Consider the following 20,173-nt stretch of genomic DNA (forward strand, 5'->3'; position numbering starts at 1 on the left):
ACTGGGACGTTTACAGACTCAGGAACCAAAACAGCTAACGAAAGTGGTCAGCAGCCTCAAAACCTGTAGATTTGCCTGGACTCAGGCTGTGGTGGTGAGAAACACACTCAGAACCCAACACACAGCCAGGGACAAAGTGTGTGGGGGGGTGGACTTCGGTATCTGAAAATGTCCACTCAGACATTTCTCATGAGGGTGCAACCACGCCCAATAGGCTTTGCACCAACCTTTACTTTTACTCCCAGAGGCCAGGGCTGCCCTCCTTCTGCCCAAGTTGAGGGGCTTTGTGCTGGTCTCTGGAGGAGTGCCCCTCCCTGCACTCTCTTTTCTTCTTGGTTCTGCCCAGGCCTTCCCTCTTCGGCACAGGTGGCTAAAGGTTGGACAAAGAACAGAGTCTGTGCAGCAGCCCTGGCTCCTGCTGGATGTCGTGGCTCAAGTGGCACTATCCTCGGTGCCCAAGGGTCCCTCAGTCCAGGGAAGGGGGATGTCAGGGAACAGCCCAACTTGGGAGCCTCAGGTGGGGTGAGGAGGCTCCACGGGTGAGTGAAAACAGAGGACATTTAGAGAGGGCCACCTCAGCCTGGGAGCAAGGAGCACGCTTGGGTAGCCAGCACCCGCTCCTTTCACTCACGGCCCACCTGGATCTGAAACAAGCTCGTTTGTTCCTGTTCCAAGGTCACTGTGTCTCCTGCAGAAAGTGAGGTGCTACGGCCCCAACACTGCTCAGTGCAGACTGTGTAAGGATGGGCGGTGGACAGACATCTCTGACAGCCTGCAGCTGGGCTGGGGTCCAGGCCCCTGAGCCCTGAGCTGGAGGAGGAGACACGTTAGTGTTTCATTTATTTAGAATTTGTTCCAACAGCGAGCAACGCTGCAGAATTAGAATGGACTTAGGACAATTTTTTAAATCCACAAGATTATATGCATTATAGAGTCCCTGTGGGAGAGTGAAGGTGCTTTTCCTCCCAGAGAGGACAGAGGAGGTCATCTGCGGGTTCCCATGAGACCACAGACAGCCCTGCCTAGAAGGAAAGACTGACATGGGGACATAACAAGAGGTGGCAGGGAACTGGCTGCCATCTGCCCTCTTAGCTCCAACAGCACCTGCCCAGTCTCCCCTTTGTCCAGGGGATGGGAGGAGAGAGGGGGAGGGAGCCAGTCTGGGCTGGCTCTGTCCTCTCACCTGTGCAGATATGGCCACACCGCATGTACTAGGGTGCAGCCATGTCCCAAACACTGGCAGACGCTCCACTGAGGGACTTGCGGGCAGCACTCACTATGTTCCTTGCTTCCTTACCCACCAAATGTTGCCATGGAAACCTTTGGAGCCCCCACCCCAGGCCCAGCTGCTGCCTGCAGAGCTTCCCGCTTCCCTTCCTCTGAGCTTGTCCCTGCACACCAGAAATGGGTCAGCCCCACTGGCAGCCTCTGCTTTAGGGATGTAGAGCAAACACCCCGCTTCCCATTTCCTGGTGTCTAGGGCTATACCACCCCACTACTCCCCACCCCCCCGCACCCATGACAACCATCACAGCATGGTTCCTGCAATGACAGTTCTGTCCCCACTTTGGGGGCGTCCCACTGTGTGTCTGGAAATTCTCCTGACATCCCACCCATTGCTCAACCTACCAGCAGCTGAATATGCCAGCCTCCTCCTTGGGTTGTAGAAAGGACACCCACGGAGCATTCTTTAATTCGTGTCTTGGGAAGGGTTCTCCTCACATCTGCAAGCGCGGGATCATGCTTGCATGGGTTGCATGGCTCATGCAACCCCCAAATTAAACATTAGAGCTACATAATGACACCCTGATACAGCAGCCATGTGTGGGGCCATCTCGAAACTCCAACATAAACAGAATTTCTACCTACCCAGAGGTAGGAACCTGGCCACATCAGGTGAGATAGCCCAGGAAGGTCACGCCCGGTGCTGCCTCCCTCCCTCAGCAGGACCATCTGGCCAAGGCAGCAGGAAGCAGGTCTGGCCAAGCGGCCTGCGGTCAGCCTGTCCTCCAATTGCATCTCTCTGGTCATCCAGTGAATATTTTGTGATTTGGTCCCAAGTGTTTCATTGTTCAAGGTCAAGAAGAGATTTAAGGACTTACCATCAATGCCTAGTCCTGTTCTCCTAAGTGTAAACACCACACAGACACACACCCAGCACAACCCCCAAACACACACACACACACACACACACACCCAGCGCTCCCTGCTAATCTCTTCTAAAGTCCCTTCCTGAACCACCTCTGAGCTGTCCACACGCCTGGTGCTGAATGCAAGGCTGACCCTGTGGACAGACACCTCCCACAGAACTCTGCCCAAGGCCGTGCAGGCCATTCTGCCGCTGCTGTGAGGGACCCGCTGTCCAGGCCAGCACTCCTGGGCTGCGGCCTTCTCGGCCTCCTCAGTCAGAAGCCACCAGCGGCCCCAGTCCTGGGAAGCAACCCCTTCAACAGGCACACGCTCCCTCCTGGTCTGACCCACTCTTCACCTCAGCTTCTCTGCTCAGAACAGCACCTCAGCCCCTGTCTGCCTAGACTAAAGGAGCGTGACACCCCAGTGGGGCACCTGTGAGGGCGACGCTGCCAGGAAACCTGAGCGTGGCCACCGACGTGTTCGTGGCAGTCCCTACACCCTCGGAGCTCATCGCGCAGGAGCCACAGGAGACAGCCACTCCTGCCCGCCAGCATCCAGCTCCAGCAACGGCACACACGCAACACCCAGAGCCCGGCATGGATCGGGTGTGGCACGCCTTTTATTGCGCCTGTCAGACACTGCGCTTTTCACAGCTGGAAGGTCTGTGGACCTTGTGTCAGTGAGTCCTCCGGCGCCATTTTTCCTACAGCACTTGGTCCCTTTGTGTCTCTGTGTCATGCTCGCAGTATTTCAAACTCTTTCACTGTTGTTATAGTTATCATGGTGATGTGCGTCAGTGACCTTTGATGTTATTGCTGTAACTGTTTTGGGCGTCGTGGACTTCACCCACATAAGACAGCAAACTCGGTGGATAAATGTCATGTGCATCCTGACTGTGAAAAGATTTCATGTGACTCTATTGTGAGACTTGCCTTATTGTGCTGCCCTGGAACTGGACCCACAACACCACTGGGGTCCAACCAAAACTTTTTGGTTTCAGGATCTCTGTTTATATGCTCAGGGCTGGGCTGGGCTAAGGCAAGAGAGTCACTCACCCAGGTGCAAATTTAAGGGGGAAACAAGAATTCAGTGATCGAGAATAAACAAGAGTTTAATGCAATACCTTAAAACATCAAAATAAATGCAAAAAAAATCCATGATGAACAAAATGCCAAAAATTTACATAAAGATGGGACTGGTATCACTGGCCTTTGCTGTGCCTCAGGTCCCAGAAAGGCCTGGCAGGACACTGCCAATCCCACAGGAGTAAGGGGATGGATGGCACTGCTTAGCAATCTGTTCCCCAGACCCAGCAAAATGCACATCCCAGTCACCACATCAGAGAGAAAAACGTGGGGCTTCCAGAGTAAGATACAAGCACCTTCCAATGAGGCTGCTGCCTAAACTCTGTCGCCCTTCCCCTCTGCACCCTGGGCGGTCACATCCCGGTGGCCATGCCCTGGGTCATGGTTTGAATCCTTCACGGTGAGCGTCTGCATATCAGGAAAATGAAAGAGCAGATTCTGAGGCCTGAGAAGGGATGCCCACCAACCTGTTGTCACTCCCACTTCCATCTCTGACGGTCACGTGACCCTGGGGACCCGCTTCACCCAGAGTGTTGGGCGTGGCTGTAAGCGCGTGTGATATCCTGGGTTTGGGAGCAGCGCTGGGAGGGGGCCCGACTCACCACCGTCAGTGAGTGACAGGCATGCACCATGTGCCTCCACTTGGGGAGATCGAAATAAACAAGGTCATCAGGCCTCACGAGTCCGTAGGGATTGGCAGCCTGCCCAGGTCACAGCGGGGAGAATGACAACAGTGACTGAGGCATGTCAGGAGCCTGGTGTGACCTGACCTGAGAGCAGGGACCTGACAGAAGTGAGACTTCGCTGTCACACTGCAGATTCACTCCATTCACTCGCTTTCCTCCCTTTAATTTAAAAATGACCAGATCACTGATGGTCCTAGCCCTCCTGTCCTTTGCCTAATCTAGACTGACCCTGGCTGGACCAAAAGGCAGCTCTGTGCTGCATGCCTGCAGTGACAAGGACCTTTGCCCAGACCTGGGCCCAGGGCGTGGCTGCGCTCCGAGCTCCTCACCTTGTCGCGTCCGTCCAGGAGGCTCGAGGTCCTGCAGCTGCTGGCCTTATCTCCGTATGTCCACCTCTGACTCAGCAGCTCACCCCGGAACTCATTTTCTGAGGGTCAGAAAAGAAACGTAATGAGTGCCAGCTACACAGCCGGAGGGCAGAGGCTGAGAGCCGTGGGTTACTCTTTTACACGGCGGTGTGCAGTCCCCCCTTTTCTGGAATCCACAGAAAGGCAAAGCAGGTCTGGCCCCTAGCAGTTCAAGGACGAGATCCTAGAGACCTTTGGGAAAGAGCACCCTGCAGAGGGGCTCTGGCAGCTGTGCCTCTGGCCGCGCCTCGGAGGGTTGGCACAGGCCGGTTAGGTCCGGCACTCTGCTGCCCTTTGCCCTGGCTCCCAGCACCTTTCCTCTCTGGGTCTCTGCCTCTCTGCAGGGCGAGGCCTCCGGTTAACATTCAGTTCCTCTTATAAATTCACATGTCTACACAGAGGCTGAAGGCATCAGCTGGACACGACAAAGAAATTCATTGTGTACCTATTCCCTGCTCGGCACTCCCCGTTTCCATGACAACCAGCTTTCTACCACCGCAGCGTTAGCAGGAAGGTCATTAAGTAACCAACAATAAAAACAGGAAATGAAAATTCCCGCACTCAGCTCTCCGCTTTTCCTTGGAAGTGATTTGCACTGTGCTGAGGGCCAGAGCAGGCACAGTTTTATGCTCATTATCTTCCTTCCCCTCCTTTTGGATGTGCATTCCCAAAGGTTGTGTTTCTAGAATTCCACCACTCCTGCCCCAGGCAGCCCTGGGGCTCCACAGCCACAGCTCCCCTGTCTGGAATTGCCTCCAAGCCCTTAAAGACCTTCCGTGACCTCCAGGGCACAACCACAGAGAAGCAGACTGGTTGTCAAGGAGACGCCAAATGCAAGGTCTTCAAAGAAGCAGTTTGGTACCTACTGAGCGCCTCCCCCACTGCACGGTGGACCCGTGAGGACCCTGCACGAGGGAGCTGTGAGCTGTTGGACTCTTCTGGCTTCCGTCCCCACCAGTCATCAGCTCTCAATGGGGCCAGTCCCACCCACAGGTATTCAAATTTCCAAACCTATGTGGGGGTAGCACTGGGGGGTCACAGCTCAAAAGGCCGAGGCTGCAAGGTGGGATGGAGGAAGGTGACTCAGGGGACGAGTCACTGGAAGGCACAGGTGAGACCTGTGTTGCTGGATGGTGACAGTGGTGACAGCAGAGCCCCGGTTGCAAAGCACATGGGGTTAACTTCTCACAGGTACCTCCGTGGAGAGAAGACACCACAGAAACCTGTGCACTGGGCTGGTTTGCAAGGCTCAAGTGGCTTTCTTGTCACAATGACATATGTAACCACGTGATGTAACTATGACATGTGTCAAGTGACAGCTGGAGGGAGGTACCTAAGATCCTGGGATCTGTGCCACCAGCAGGACTATCTCCCCCCCCAGCAGAGTGCCCTGGAGCCCCCCCCCCACCTGTGCGACCCCTTAGCCGTTTCTCTTCGCAGTGTTTCCTGCTTCCCAGGGAAGCCCAGCGGAGGGGCCTCTGGTTCTGCGCAATGCGTGACGATGCGCTCACAGGGCTCTCGCCCCTGTGGACCCCCCCCCCCCCGCCCTGGGCTCCCCACCGCTGCTGGGCCTTAGGCTCATCACCACCTCAAAGACCCCTCCTGCCGCCCCCACGTACTCAGCAACTGAGCTCACGCCCCTGGGTGCTGAACGACCTCAAGCAAGACCAGACCCTCATTGACACGGGCCGGCTCTACCAGGAGGTGAGTCCTCCCTTTTCCTGGGACCTTTCTGGCAGCAAACTATCGTCACCACGTCACCACAAGTGCTTCACCCCTGGATGGGGAAAAGGCCACACCCAGCTTGCACAGAGGAAGCACATGAAGCCCCCACACACCAAAACAAGTGCCGATTCCCCAGGCTGGGGGTCCCAGCAAGATGTCCCTTCCAGGAGTCACGCTGCCACTGGATGCTGCCTGGGGGGTGGGGGGCAGAGCCACTCTCACCCAGACCCACCTGCCACTTTCTTCAGCAGGAAGTGGAAGGGAAGACTTACAGAAGGTGGGGACAGTGTCCGTTAAGCTTCCGGAGCACAGTGGGTGTGCGAGGATATCACTGCCGTTTTTATAACAGCATTCTGAAGTAAGGGGGACATTTTCCTGAAGAAGAGTCCTTTCTTTGGACTCTTAGGTCTCTCACGAGTTCATCTGAATCCCTGCTCATGGACTCAAACAGCAAAAAACCGCTTGGGAGCAGGTGGTATAGACGGGGGTGCAGGCCCTGACCCACCTGTCCCCTCAGAGGCCCAAAACTCACTTTTACAAGACTCTGGCATGCAGACAAGTTCTGAAAAGCAATGCGGGTCCAAGGGAGGGGCGTCTCCTGAAGGCCCAGGCTATACCCCTGCTAAGGAGCCTGCCTTCCCTCTGGGCAGCACTGCAGACTCAGGACCAGCCCAGCAAGGCTGAGACCCAGAGCCCCTCAGCCCTGCCCTCCCTGTCACCCCTCTGTCCCCACGGAGGGAGGGGGTCTTGCATCCTGGCTGAGCCAACCTCTCCTATTCAGGCTTGATACCCCCTCCTTCCTACGTCTGACTAGAGTCCCAGGGGCATCTGCCATTCCCCACGTTCCTCTCAACTGGACTCTTCCTGGGGCTTTTTGGCTCTCCGACGAGCTGCAGGCATCCACATTTAAAACACCATCTGTGTGGAGCCCACCCAGCCCCACAACCTCTCAGCTCACCGCCATCATAACCATATTTCTTAAGGGACCCAAGCTTGTGCCTACTCTCACTCCCCACTCCCAATGGCCTCCACCAAAATAGGCATTCTTGAAGGGTGTTCCCCACTGCACACTCGCTCCCTGCTTCCCCAGAGCCCAGGCTCCTTCTGTGCCACCCACCATCCCACAGATGCCTCTTTTGATTCACGTCCCTGCTCGACAGGTCTGCTTCTCACAGGACTCGAGCTTTCCTCCCCTGTCTCAGCCACCTGGAGCCCAGACACAGGATCGTCTCAGGTCAGGCCACTGTGAGTCTCACCGGAATCTGACCACTTCTGCCTCTCCAGCTGTTTTGTCTTGTTTGCAAAAGATGACAAATCGATTCTAAAATGACATTTCAAGGAACATAGAATAGTCAAAACAACAAAGTTGGACCCCTCTCATACCACACACAAAAATTAACACAATGGATCTCACATCTAAATGTGAGAGCTGTGGGGTAGCTGGATGGCACAGCTGGTGAGAGCGCATCTCAGCAACAAGGTCGCTGGTTCAATTCCCGCATGGGATGATGGGCTGCGCCTTCTGCAACTAAAGATTGAAAACGGCGACTGGACTTGCAGCTGAGCTGCGCCCTCCACAGCTAGATCGAAGGACAATGACTGATGGGTCCTGAAAAAACTCACTGTTCCCCAATATTCATCAAGAAAAACAATATATATGACACAAAAGCATAAACAACCAAAGAAAACTAAAAGTGGACTTCATTAAAAAACTAAAAGAAAATTTAAAAACATAATAATAAATATGAGAGTTAAGACTCTTAGAAAACATAGGAGTAAATCTTCCTGACCCTGAGTTAGGTGATGGTTTCTTAGATATGTCACCAAAAGCACAAGCAATAAAAGAAACAATGGATAAATTGAACCGTATCAAAATTTAAAATTATATACATCAAACACCATTAATAAGGGGAAAACACAACCCATACATCGGGAGAAAATATTTGCAAGTCATGTGTCCGATAAGGGACTGGTGTTGAGACTCACAAAGCACTCTTATTGCCCCATAACAAGACAACCCATTTTTAACATGGGCATAGGGGTCTGGATAGACGTTTCTGCAAAGACCACATATTCATGGCACAATGAAAGATGCTGCACATCTCGTCACCAGAGAAATGCAAATCCAAACCACAATACACACGTGCTGAAGTGGCTCTAATTCTTTAAAAGAAACAAACAATAACAAGTGTTGCAGAGAATGTGGAGACACTGGAACCCTCGCACCCAGCTGATGGGAAAGCAAAATGGTACACCTACCCTGGAAAACAGTCTGGCATTGCCTCACATAGGAAACAGACTGACCACATGACCCAACAACTGCACCCGAGACACTGTTTCTCACAGCTTTATTCCTACCGGCCAAAACGGGCACAACCTAAATGTCCAGCATGGGCTGATAGTTTGGTACAAAATACACACTGACCTGTTTTTGGCAATAAAAGGATTACAGCGCTCCTACACGATTCAATGTAAGGGGACCTTAGAAACGTCACGCTCAGTGAAAGGAGGCAGATAAACCAGTCCCATATTCATGGACCGTCTAGAACAGCAAATAGATTGACAGGAAGTGCACCGGGGGGCTGCGGGGCTGACGGAGGGGTGATGCAAGTGCTTTGAAATTAGATTGTGGTGACAGACGCACAGCTCTATAATATGTGGGACCACTGAAATGTGTACTTCTGATGGGTAAATTATATTTCAATAAAGCTGTTTTTAAGTCAGTGGTACACACAAGTGACCTAGGTGTGAGGGTGTCAGCGTGCTCCCCACATAGCATCGCTGCGGACACTCAGTTCCGGGAGGAACAGGGGCCACATCCAGCTCGAAAGAGGGGAGAGGCCTGCAGGTCAGACGCCTCTGCAGTGTCCTGCTCAGCCCAGAGGCTGCTCCTGCCAGAGCCAGCCACCCAGGAACTGGAACACAGGTGGTGAGGGACCTGCAACAGGAGGGGCATTCAGGGCATCCGGGTCGCTTCAGGAGAACTGTCCAGAGGGTGCCCTCGTCCAACAGTCATTTCCTGACAACAGGAGCTGCCCAACAAGAGTGAACGGCCTCCTGCCGTGCCGGGTGAGCCCCGCGGTCAGGGCCTGGTCAGTGAGGTCTTGTCTGGGGACTCTTTGGGAAGCCCTGGAGGGCTGCTGTTGGACAGTGGAGGGCAGGAATGAGGACAGAACTGGTGACAGGTGACAGAGCAGATGTGGCGAGCCGTGGAGGTGGGCATGGGAGTTATTTGGGAAGACTTGAAACCCTCACATCTTTCTTCTCCGACTGGGAAATAAAACATAAAACTGAAATTAAAAATATAATAGAAGAGTTGGGGCATAGAGTCAAAGAAATACACTAGAAAGTGAACCAGAAAAACAGAGAGATAGGAAATAAGGGGAAAAAACTCAGGAGGAGCTAACATCTGACTCCCGAGTTCCGGAAAGAGAAAACCAAGAAAACAAGAGGAAAAGTATGGATAAACAGTGAGAAGTGATTTCCCAGAAATAAAGAAAGTTGTATTTTTACATTTAAAGGTCCATTATGTGCCCAGCGCAGTGAATGCAAAAAAGACCCTCTTCACAGTTGAGACACCAGGAATGCAAGAGAGTCCTACAAGTTTACACAGGTAAAGGTTGCAGAGGAAAGGTGTCACTGCAATGGCATCAGGTTTCTCAACAGCGAAGCAAGACCTCCAAAGCCACATGGCTGAAAATCAACATGGGACAAAATGTCAATCAAGGGAAACAGAATAAAAACACTCCAGAGAGACTATTCAAACCCGCCCACAGGGCACAAAGTAAGTCAGGGGAGGGGCGGGGAGAATTATCAACAAGGAACACAAAATGGGACCAAAGAATCCGGGTCCAGACACCCTGTTTCCCCAAAAATAAGACCTCGCCGGACAATCAGCTGTAATGCGTCTCTTGGAACAAAAATTAATATAAGACCTGGTCTTATTTTACTAGAAGGCCGGGTCTTTAATAATAACATAATATAATATAATATAATATAATACCAGGCCTTATATTACTTTTTGCTCCAACAGATTCATTAGAGCTGACTGTCCAGAGAGGTCTCATTCTCGGGGAAACATGGTCCCTGGCCAGCAGTGGGAATCAATGAGTAGCACTAGGCTCAGTGCGGGGAAGGAGGCAGCCTGCTGCGATGGATCAAGAGTCCAGCACCCAGTGCCCAGGGCGTGCCCCAGCTGGGTCTGTCCTGTCCCACATCCTGTGAACCCCACAGTCCGGGCCAGTGGGTCACCCTAGTGCCAGACCCCAAGCAGGGGGAGAAGGTGTCCCCACGAACGCCTGGCCTGGAGTGAAGTGAGGGCAGCCCATGGAGAGTAGGTGTGGGCCCAGCCGGGAGAGGAGGGGCCGCCAGGGCTGTCAGCACCTGGGTGGAGGAAAGGAGGTGGAGCTAGTAAGCAAACATACAAGGGGGACGTACCAGGTTTCTCACTGTTGGGGGAAGAAGTCGCACATACAGAAAGGGAGAGATCTAGAACATGGCTGACGGGGGCTTTAGAATCAGAGGTTTCAGTGTGACCTCGAGGTTTCAAAGTATAGAAATTGAGAAATAAATACAGACGTTGGTGTACCTATGCACGTGTGTGAGCACGTTCCCTGAGAGGCGGGGGCACACCCAATACCAGGTCCCCACAGAGGAGCAGCCCAAGTGGGTGGCTGTGGGGAGAGCAAGGGAGCATTTGAAGTGCGAGATGCGTCAGAGGGCGCGGAGCCAGCTTTGGCGGCTTTCACAGGTCAGCAGGGACAATCTGAGCATCAAAATCATGACTATAACCCCCTGGATTAAGTAAATCATGTCCTCACAGATATCAGCAACAAGGAATGAACTGGCAGTTTGATGAAACACAAGGTGGTTTCCCAGCGTCTCCCCCGCGTGTTTACTGCTGGCGAAGGGAATATCATTGCAGCCAGAGCTGCGGGCTGCCACCATCCAACCCACTGACCTCACACTTGGGTCCTGTCACAGGGACAGCCGAGGAATCCAAACTGAGGTTCTACAAAAACGGAAGGCCACAACTTGACGAGACCGAACGCCGCCGAGGACCAGACGACAGAGCTGGTGAGGGTGGTTCTGGAGCAAACACCCAAACAAGCGTTCTGGATTTCGGGCGCAGCCTTGGCAAATGGACCCGCAAGTGGTTCAGGAAAAACAGTTTTGTCCTGTATTTGAAACATTTCTGTAAGCTTGAGATTGTTTCAAAAAATATTTTTAAATATAATGGGACGTGGCGGTGCGATTTCGGCAAGGGTGGTCAGTGGAGGTCGCAGGCCCCTCTGGCTGCAGATCCTCACCTTCCACAGTCCCAGGACTGTTCCTGGAAGCCCAGGGTCGGCCATAGCCGGCGCTAGCCAGCTATCCTTGGCTTCCCTCTGGGACGTGGCTCCACCTGGGGGGCGAATGTCCTGCATAGTGCTGCCCTCAGGAGAATCTGATGGCCACAGTCCAAAAGGAAGTGGCACCTGTACCCTGGACATGGCAGGTCCCGGGCAGGGACTGCAGGGGAGGTGGGGCATACTCAAGACCCCACATGCAGGCCCAGATTCTCCTGCAGGCCAGGAGCTCCCAGACCTGGTGCCCTCCAGCCCGGCCTCCACGCCTTTGTCCACTCTGCCCTGGAATATACAGCGGCTGTGGGGATTTGCCTTCCTGGGTTTCAGGGGTCTCGGGCAGCACTGGCATCCCACCCATGGACCAGCTTTGGAAAGAAACGCAAACTGGGCCGAGGGGCAAAGGAAGGCACGTTTTTGCTCTTTTTCTTTTTCTTTTTTTTTTTAAATCTGGAATTCAGTGAGGAGTAAAACGAAGACTTGCTGAGTGGAGCAAAGACAGACCTGCTTTTGCTGAGTTTAGGTGAAAACGAGAAAAGAGAGAGGTGGGGGCCGGGGGAACTGACAATTCTATAGCTTTGCACATTTCTCTCATTATTTTGTTCCTAAATCAGCCTGGCTGGTACTTTCTCTCTTCAATAAAAGCCAAATGCAAGCTCTGTCCTTTACGGCTCCAACAGCAGCTCTCCGCTGAGAAAATAATACAGATGTAACTTCCAACTTTCTTTTCCATTTATATGCAAATAGTGACCTTCTACCCAGGCTGTCTCAAAGAAGTGTTTCCTTAAAAATGCAAATAGCATGTTGCAGGCAGTTACTGTGCAGTCTTTCTTATATGATTATTATTATTTCTTTGAACCTTCCTCAACGCTGTAAAAACCACAGCTAAACTGCTTGGCAGTAATAATGACTTTCCAAACCAAATCACAGGACGGCTCTCCAGGAGGCCTGTCACCGAGTCTGCCAGCAGGGGAGGGAGGGTCCCAGCCTGATGGGGGAGAAGACACTCAGCCCCAGGCCAAGGGTCCCTGTTGGGCCACAGAAGTGGCAGCAGCTTCTACCTCAGAGTCGCAGGGCCAGGCCTCCTGTGCCCAGGAAGGTGCAAACCATCAGCAGGCTCTGCTCACTCCACCCACATGCCCACAGGGTTCCACAGAGAACTGTCCCCCCCAGTGGGGTTCAACACCTTGACCCCAATCCGGAACTGCATTGGGCTGGTGAGGCCCCAGGGCGCTCACGCTCAGAGCTCAGAAGACAAGTAGGAGAGGCAACCACCCAGGCTAGGAGAAGCCGGGGTACCCCAAGAAAAAATGGCCTCAGCTACCATGTGTGCAGAAGGCACTGGGGTGGGGTGCTCCTTCACACTCCCCTGGCCCATTGCCACTGACCAAGTCAGGCCACAGACCAGGCGTCTCCTGCACAGCCCACAGCTCCCAGGGATGCTGCAATTCCCACTCATCTCCTGTGACCAAGGCTGCTGACCCCAAGGCCCAGAGCCTGGGCTACCCCAGGAAAGGAGGGTGGTGGATGGCCAGGTGACCCGCACGCCTCACTAAGCCAGTGGCAGAGACATTGGTCAGAGCAGAGCCCAGAGGAGAAGAAAGGCAGTGGGTGAGACATGGCTGGCAGGCCTCGTCCAGCAGCTTGGGAGCCGTCCAAGGGCTACCTTAGGGCCCTCTCTGCAGGTCTTTGGGGTCGTCAGAGGACACATGCACCTCCTGTGACCAGGAGGGGCCGTCTCTGGACTTCTGCTCCGGTGCCACTTGTCGTAGAAGCCTGTTATCAGGACTCTGTGGCCCAGGAAGAAGGAATGGTCACTTCTTCCTGCCTCGAAACCACCCTTGACTGAGGCCCCTCAAGGTAAGCAGGCTAGAACGGGCTCTCGCACACAAACAGAACTTAAAAAGCTGCTCAAAGCTCCCCGTAGGGTCTGTCCGTGCCCTTGCTCAGGTCCACTTCAGAAAGGACACTCCAGCCAGGCCAGGCAGCTCTGGGCCACAAAGCCCCAGGGAGGAGTGGACAACCAGCCCATCTCCCTTCTCCCACCCTCAGTTACTCTCACTCCAAGACATGGAAGCATCTATGTTTGAGGGGAGAAGAACAAGCTGAGCCCCAGAGACTGACTCAGGCAGCTGCTCACTGGTGAGTTTCACTGTCACCTGGCTCCGGGGCTCAGAGTGGCCCCTGGGAGGGGCTCCTGTCAACCCTGGTCCTGCCCAGCAACACCACAGTCTGCTGCCTTTTCAGCCCCTGAGTGACTCGCAGCAAAGAGCTCACCAAGATGGGTGGGGTAGGGAGGTCCCCACGGTCCCGATGTCAGGCCCCTGGGAACACAGCCCACATCACAAGAAGGGCTGCACCTTAAGTCTCCCATCAGAGCCCATCTGGGGTCCTCCAGGTGCCAGAGGTGTGTGGAGCCCCGCGCCCCCAGCAGGTTCTGAGCTAGAAACTGCATGTGGGTTGGCAGCCGAACAGTAGAGTGGGGGTGGGGGAGCCCTGGAACCTACAGCCGGGCCCACAGGCTCTGCCGGAAGCCATTCGGATAACAGCCCCGCCCTCTCCCCTTGGGCTGACCACTGGAGCAGCAGAGTTTTCCGGGCTTTTCTGGGAAGTGTCGGAACCCTTGGATGGCAGATGGCACAACTCGCACATGATCGGCTGAGGACACGAGACCACACAGAAATCTGAACTCCAGTGAACATACTTGGGCCACGAAAAAGCGACAGCAGGGCTCTTTGGGTCTGAGTCTGTCTCATGGACTGTGCATGGATCTCTCTTCCCTGAAGGCGGAGCTCAGCGTCAGCAGGAGCAGGCAGTGGACGGAAAATGGAAAACTCGGCCAAGAATTCAGCTGCTTTTTGCACCCCTTCCCCTTCCTACCTCAGAACCCAAACTGAGAGCCCTCCCTGATCACCCCTCCCAGCACTCCAAACTTCACGCCGTGTTGACAAGGGGCCCACCAGGCTGATGGGATGAGGTGTTCGAGAGTGAAGTGCCCAGGAGAGTGAGGGTGACACGTGGGGGTGCACCAAGGAGCCTTGAAAGACAAGAAAAGTTCAGCTGTAGGAGATGAAAGGGGCCGGGAGGCAGGCCAGGGAGCTGCACGTTGGGGATGGAGAACGTGGAAGGCCGGCTTGACACAGACGGAGCACGAGGGCAGCCTCTGGGGCATCCGGGCTGCCGGCAGCAGGTCTCGAGGCCATGCAGGGCAGCCCCTTTGGAAGCATTGCCTGTCCCTGCCCCACCTCTCATCTGGGAGGCTGTGGGCCTGGGGAAACTGGGCAGTGTTCACGGGCACCAAAGGGGCCAGCGGCACCCAGGCACGGTGTTTGAAACAGCAGCGTCAAATGTATCCATCTGCCCCTCAAGACCAGAGCCACACTTCTGGTCCCTGTTTGCAGGTGATGGCGGTATCAGGGAAAATCGTCGAATGTAGTAAGCCCTCCCAATTTCCAGTCCCTGTTTTTGCCGATACAAAGCATTGGTGAGGGTGGAACGTGTGAGAAATCAAACATTTCCAGGTGCAAACCTGTGATTGGCACACCAGCTGATTGTTCAACTAAGCCTGGTGACTGATAGGCCGCTTTGAACCATCATGTCAAGAGCGGGGGTCCTGGACAATTACTGCTCCTGGGAAGCGAGGGCTGGGGGGCCCTGGTTCCGAAGCCCCTCACCTGGCACAGGCAAAGCCCAAGCATCTGAAATGCCGCATGGGGGACAGCAGCACCTCCACCTGGAACCACCTGGCTTCCCAGAGAGGACGACTGCAGCCATTTTACTTCCGTAATTCAACAAACCCTGAGGGTGAAAACACTCAAAGGTTCAAGAACTCAACTCAGCAAGACGCCCGGGGCGGAGGGAGGCCTGGGGCCTTGGAGCAGTGGGCCCAGCACAGGCCCCCTGCGGTGGTGAGGTGCTTGCTGCTGTGGGTTTGAGGTCTGGGACCCCTGGAGTCTCTCGGAACTTGTAAGCAGGCAGGGGTGTAACAGAGTGTGCAAGCTCCCACCTGGCACAGAGAACTTGGGACCCTCATCCCTCCCAAGTGGGGGCAGCTCAGCCCAGGGTGTATGAGCTGAGGCTGCAGGAGCTGTGGCTGCAGGGCTCCGGAGCGGTCACTCTGACTGCTCCTCTAATGTAGCTTTTAGGCAACAAAAAAAAAAAAAGGAGAGGACCCAGATGGCTTCTGCTGGAGCCCTCAGACGGATGTCCAACATGAGCAAGGGGTGAAGCCAGGTGTGAGGATGGGGTGGGGTGGGCAGGCTGATCTGTCAGCAGCTCCGGCCAGATGCAGCACCGCTTTTCCTCCTAACACCGAGGTCCCACGTGCACATGCACACCTGGCCCGGCACCCAGAGTGACACAGGACCCGTCCGTCAGGGCCCACCCCACACGCACCCTCCTCACAGACCCGCTCCAGTTACAATCCCAGATGAACCCCTCAGCACACCCCACCACACAACTCCAAGCCAGCCACCCTTGGGCAAATCGGCCCCTGCAATTGCCATAAGGTGCCTGAAGGTGGGGCTGCAGATGCAGAGCCCTGAGCGAGGGGCCTGAGTGGCCACCGGGCCACAGACGCCCCCCCACTATGCTGGACCACCTCTCCCTGCAGCCCCACTAATCCGACAGAGGCAGCCCTACTCACAACCTGGCAGGGATGGATTAAACATGTACTCTGAATTACTCATTCCCTCCGATTAAAATAATGTTACATTTTTCAAGTGCAAATTTAAAAATGGAAAACAGGTGAAGCGATCCTGATGCCCATGAGGGCACAAGGGCACCAACTTTGGTCGCTGATCACAAGATCTCCACTGTGAGTGTTTCTATTCTCCAAAGCGGCCTCCACGGCAGTCTGAGAGCAAAAGCGTTCAAGTCAGGTGAAAATCCTCTCTGCCTCTCTCATTGTTTTGAGTTTTTTTAAGCAACATGTGGAGAATGTCCATGTAAGACAGAAAATATGCTGAGAACCAGGACACACGCCACCCCAAAGCCCCCACAAGCACTCTGGGCTGGGCAGGGGGTTGCCCGGAGAGGGCTCTCGAGACAGGACAAGCGTGGGGTCTTCAGGGAGCAGGAAGCCTACCAGGGGCAGCTGCCCTCATCCCCTCTGGGAAACAGCACTTTCCAGGCTGAGTAATCTAACGATGTTGGCTCCCAAAGACCATTTTCCTGTAAACTCACACCACAAAATTCCCGTTAAAAGTACATCTGTACACTCAACTTCTGGTTTATTCATGAGTGACCACAAAGAAAGCACAGGGAGGGGCTAGGACCTGGGGGATGTGGAGGGAGGCCCTCAGGCAGGCACCGCCCTGGGCTCTGCTGCCCAGCTTCCTACACGAGACAGCCAACAAAGGATCTGGACCAAGTGTTCCAGGGCTGGGAAACATGCAGGTTTCTCTTTCCAGCAAGCCCGAGTGACATACAAGTCTGACTGGCTGCCCAGTGCCCTGCCTGCCCTCAGATCAGGTGACGGCCGGCAGCCCCCCCTCAGTCCCCTGCCTCCTGCAGCCCCTCCTGTTCTCACCCTTCCCACCCAGGTGGGGGCTGCAGCAGCCCCGCCTCGCTCACTTTTCAGCACCGCAGACCAGCCTCTCGCAACACCGAGTCCATCCAGGAGGAGCTTAGCCCCACCTGCCTGCCCACCGCCACCAGGGCAGCTGCATGTGCTCAGTCTACAGACCCCTGTAGTGCTGTCCTGCCCAGTGCGGGGCCATGCTAACCAGCTTTCCAAACTGTGCAGCCATCTCGGAGGCGTGTGCTCTACTGAGAGGCAGGTCAGCAGGGCTCTGGGCTGCTTGCACAGGCCAATGTCCTGAGCAGGGTTGGCACAGACCCCTGTCATCTCCACATGCTCACACAGAGTCACCCAGGTCCTCATGGGCACATTCAGGGACCCGAGGCCAGAGGATAGTGGGGCCCAGAGAGACACGTCCCTGGCTCTGGGCAGCACCAGGGACAGCGCCCACACGACCGGCCAAGCTCCGGCCAGGAGCAGCTCTGTCTCCAGGCCTCTCCCGGACTCTCGGACACGGACAGGGCTTCCCAGTGAAAGCTGCCGTGACACCTGAGGCAGAGCAACCTTGCAGCCCCGAAGGTTCTGCCCACCGTGGGGCCGTCTCTGAGTGGAGTGGAGTCTCCCTCCCTCAGGCACCAGGAGCACTCGGGGAGTGGGTGACTGCTGATTTTGCCAGAATCTTCCACGAAGGCGTGTTGGCTCTCGGTATTTGGGGCTGCCTCCAGACCTGTGGGCAACGTCCAGAGGTCCCTCAAGACCCCTGAGCCACACTTTAGACAGAAGCAGCATCCTGCCCCGCACGAGCTCCCAAGGCCACTCGTGGGCCCCCTGGAGCCCCGGTGGTTCCAGGACAGAAAGGCCTCCAAGGGCCCTGCTCAGCCCCTAGGTCAGCAGACACACCTGTGAGGTCCGGTGCTGCCAGGTGCCCAGGGGCTGGGGATACTTTGTGGGGGCCTCCAGCTCCACGGGGCAGCGAGTTCAGGAAACATCCTCCTCCTCTTTGCAAGCAAACTGTCCTCTAAACCCTGACCTGGCCCTCTCTGCACAGTAAACAACTCTGGGAAGACAGGCAGGGCCTGCCCGTGGGTGACACCCCCCCCCCCCCGCTGGCACCACAAAACTCCAATCCCTGCTCTCCCACTCTTTTGTTTACCATTAATTAACAGACCATATGGAAGGAGGTGATAATCACAGCCAAGGACCAATGGGAGGGGAGCCCTGGTGGCAAGCACCCCCCCGCCCCCCGCCAGGGCCAGAGCACGGGCTCTGCCAGCATTATTTCCGGGAGGCAGAGACCAAGCTCACCTCCTCTGGGCTTGCCCGACACCCGCCTGCCTTTTGTTCACCGAGCCACTAGCTTTAGAGACATTCTCAGGTTTCTCTGATTTTTTTTTTAAACCACCGGGGCAAAATTCTTCACCTCTGTCTCCCAAAAGGATAATAATAATAATTGATGTCATCATTGCCATAAAAGTGACACAGTGGGATGGTCCAAGACCGAGCCCATACCCTGCTACCAGACCCACCTCGCAGATGTTTTATTCCAGAAATTAAACACAACTTTACAGCCAGCGATGTCCACCGACGACATGGATGCTGAGACAAGAAAGCCCATAGTGACTCAGAAAGAGCAGGTGGGACCCTCGTGGTGAGAACCCAGCACTCCACACACAAGAATCCCTGTGGGCCCCTTTATTTTCCTGATTCACAAAGAAGTGAATCCAGTGGACAGAACAAAGTCCACAGCCTAAAACACGTTACACCCTATAGGCAAGAACATGACAGGGCTGAAAGCTCACACCAACGGCTTGGCCAACACTGATTTTTAGGGTTAAATACGCAAATCTAGTTACACTCATACACAACCACTCTGTCTCATGACCCCACCATGTAGCAAGAAAGGAACTGAGAGGAACGCGATTTAGTTCTGCACACCTATCCCACAGACACATGCACCCTTGGTGTCGTCCCTTAAGGTTAGAAATATGTGACATGAAAAGACAAAATGCTCACATGACCATCTCCACTCCGTGTCTCGGGCGGGGGGCCGCACACGAGGTGCCGGCTCTGAGATCCCCGCTCCAGAGGTCTTCTGCTTACAGTGCCGGCAATTCCCCAAGCACGTAGCCGCTGGGTCCTACAGCTGCTGATATGTCTGTGTTGCTTCCAGAAATGCACGCAAAGTTTCTCGTCTTGATACAAGATGCCTTTTCTGTCAGACGCACACCATGACCACTAGACTCTCAGGCCAAGGGGGTGAGCAAGCCAGGGGGGGACAGAGAAGGAGGAGGAAACAGCCACAGGCAGACCCAGGAGGAGAAGAAAGCCTCGGTCCAACAGAGCAGCTTTAAAAAGCCATCCCCAGACCTGCTTTTCCTGCAAAGAAAGCCTTCATCCTAGAAATGAACTGCTCGCAAGCCCTCTCCCCGGCTCCGTCCAAGGGCAAAAGCCAAGCACTGGACAGCTGCCTTTGTCAGCGAAAGAACATAACACTGACTTACCTTTCCCCACTGCTATTGTCTGTCCTCTTTCCAAATGACATCACGGAAAGCAATCATGAAATTTACATGGGGGGGTGCAGGGTGGACCGCGGAGGAGAGGGAAGGCAGCTGCCTCCTCACAGCGGTCACATGTGGGGAAGCCTGTGTGCGGGTTTCAATTAAATATCTTCTCCCCTTGGTGTGCGAACTCCTAAGCCAGCTCAAGGCGCCGTCTCATTTACTTAATGACCGCTCTCATTAGCAGCGGTGGCACGGGCTGGCAGACAAGCTCCTTTGTAAATACGCTACCCATGAACCCTTGGGGCTCCAATATATCTGTTTACTCTCCGAGGTGAAATAAATTTACAGTACAGCATCAGAAAGATGGGTCTGCTGACTTGGGGAGTGAGAGGTGCCCAGGCTGGCAGATCCCCTGTGTCCTGCTCAGAGCCTCAGCCAAAAGAACGTGCCTGTATTTGCCCACACTGATTTATAATTGATATGCAGCATGACTGGGGTTTCTTTAGTGCAAAACACACAAAAGGGCAGAGAGCGTCAGAACCGTTATGCTCACCCCCCTCTGCTTTGTCCACCGGTGGTTCAGTCCAATAATTTCTAATAGCAGCAACCGGGATGACAGATGCCCTGGGTTAGCACGACTGCAGCCAAAGTACTTCACAATATTTATTGGTGGTTAGGATATGACCTACCGCCATAAAGAACGGACTGCAGGATTTGTCATGCAGGTTGGGGGGCAGGGGGGTGAAACGGGGGGGGGGGTAGGGGGGGCT

General features: G+C 54.6%; 1 protein-coding gene across 6 annotated transcripts in view; it reads right to left on the reverse strand.

Annotated features, from left to right (window-relative positions):
- MYT1 (myelin transcription factor 1) overlaps positions 1-19,715 on the reverse strand; it is a 56,936-nt gene extending 37,221 nt beyond the window's left edge. For 4 of the 6 annotated variants that reach the window (XM_033094533.1, XM_033094535.1, XM_033094534.1 and 1 more), the window contains exons 1-2: positions 19,404-19,715; positions 4,234-4,331 (exon numbers count right to left, since the gene is read on the reverse strand). The gene's annotated coding sequence lies outside the window, so the exon portion shown is untranslated. Of the gene's footprint in view, positions 1-4,233; positions 4,332-10,996; positions 11,126-18,915; positions 19,381-19,403 lie in introns of those variants that run through there. The other 2 variants (XM_033094531.1, XM_033094532.1) reach the window with 2 other exon arrangements.
- Positions 19,716-20,173: the final 458 nt, after the last annotated feature.

The sequence above is a fragment of the Rhinolophus ferrumequinum genome, chromosome 23 (genome assembly GCF_004115265.2).
Source record: "Rhinolophus ferrumequinum isolate MPI-CBG mRhiFer1 chromosome 23, mRhiFer1_v1.p, whole genome shotgun sequence".
Classification (NCBI taxonomy): Eukaryota; Metazoa; Chordata; class Mammalia; order Chiroptera; family Rhinolophidae; genus Rhinolophus; species Rhinolophus ferrumequinum.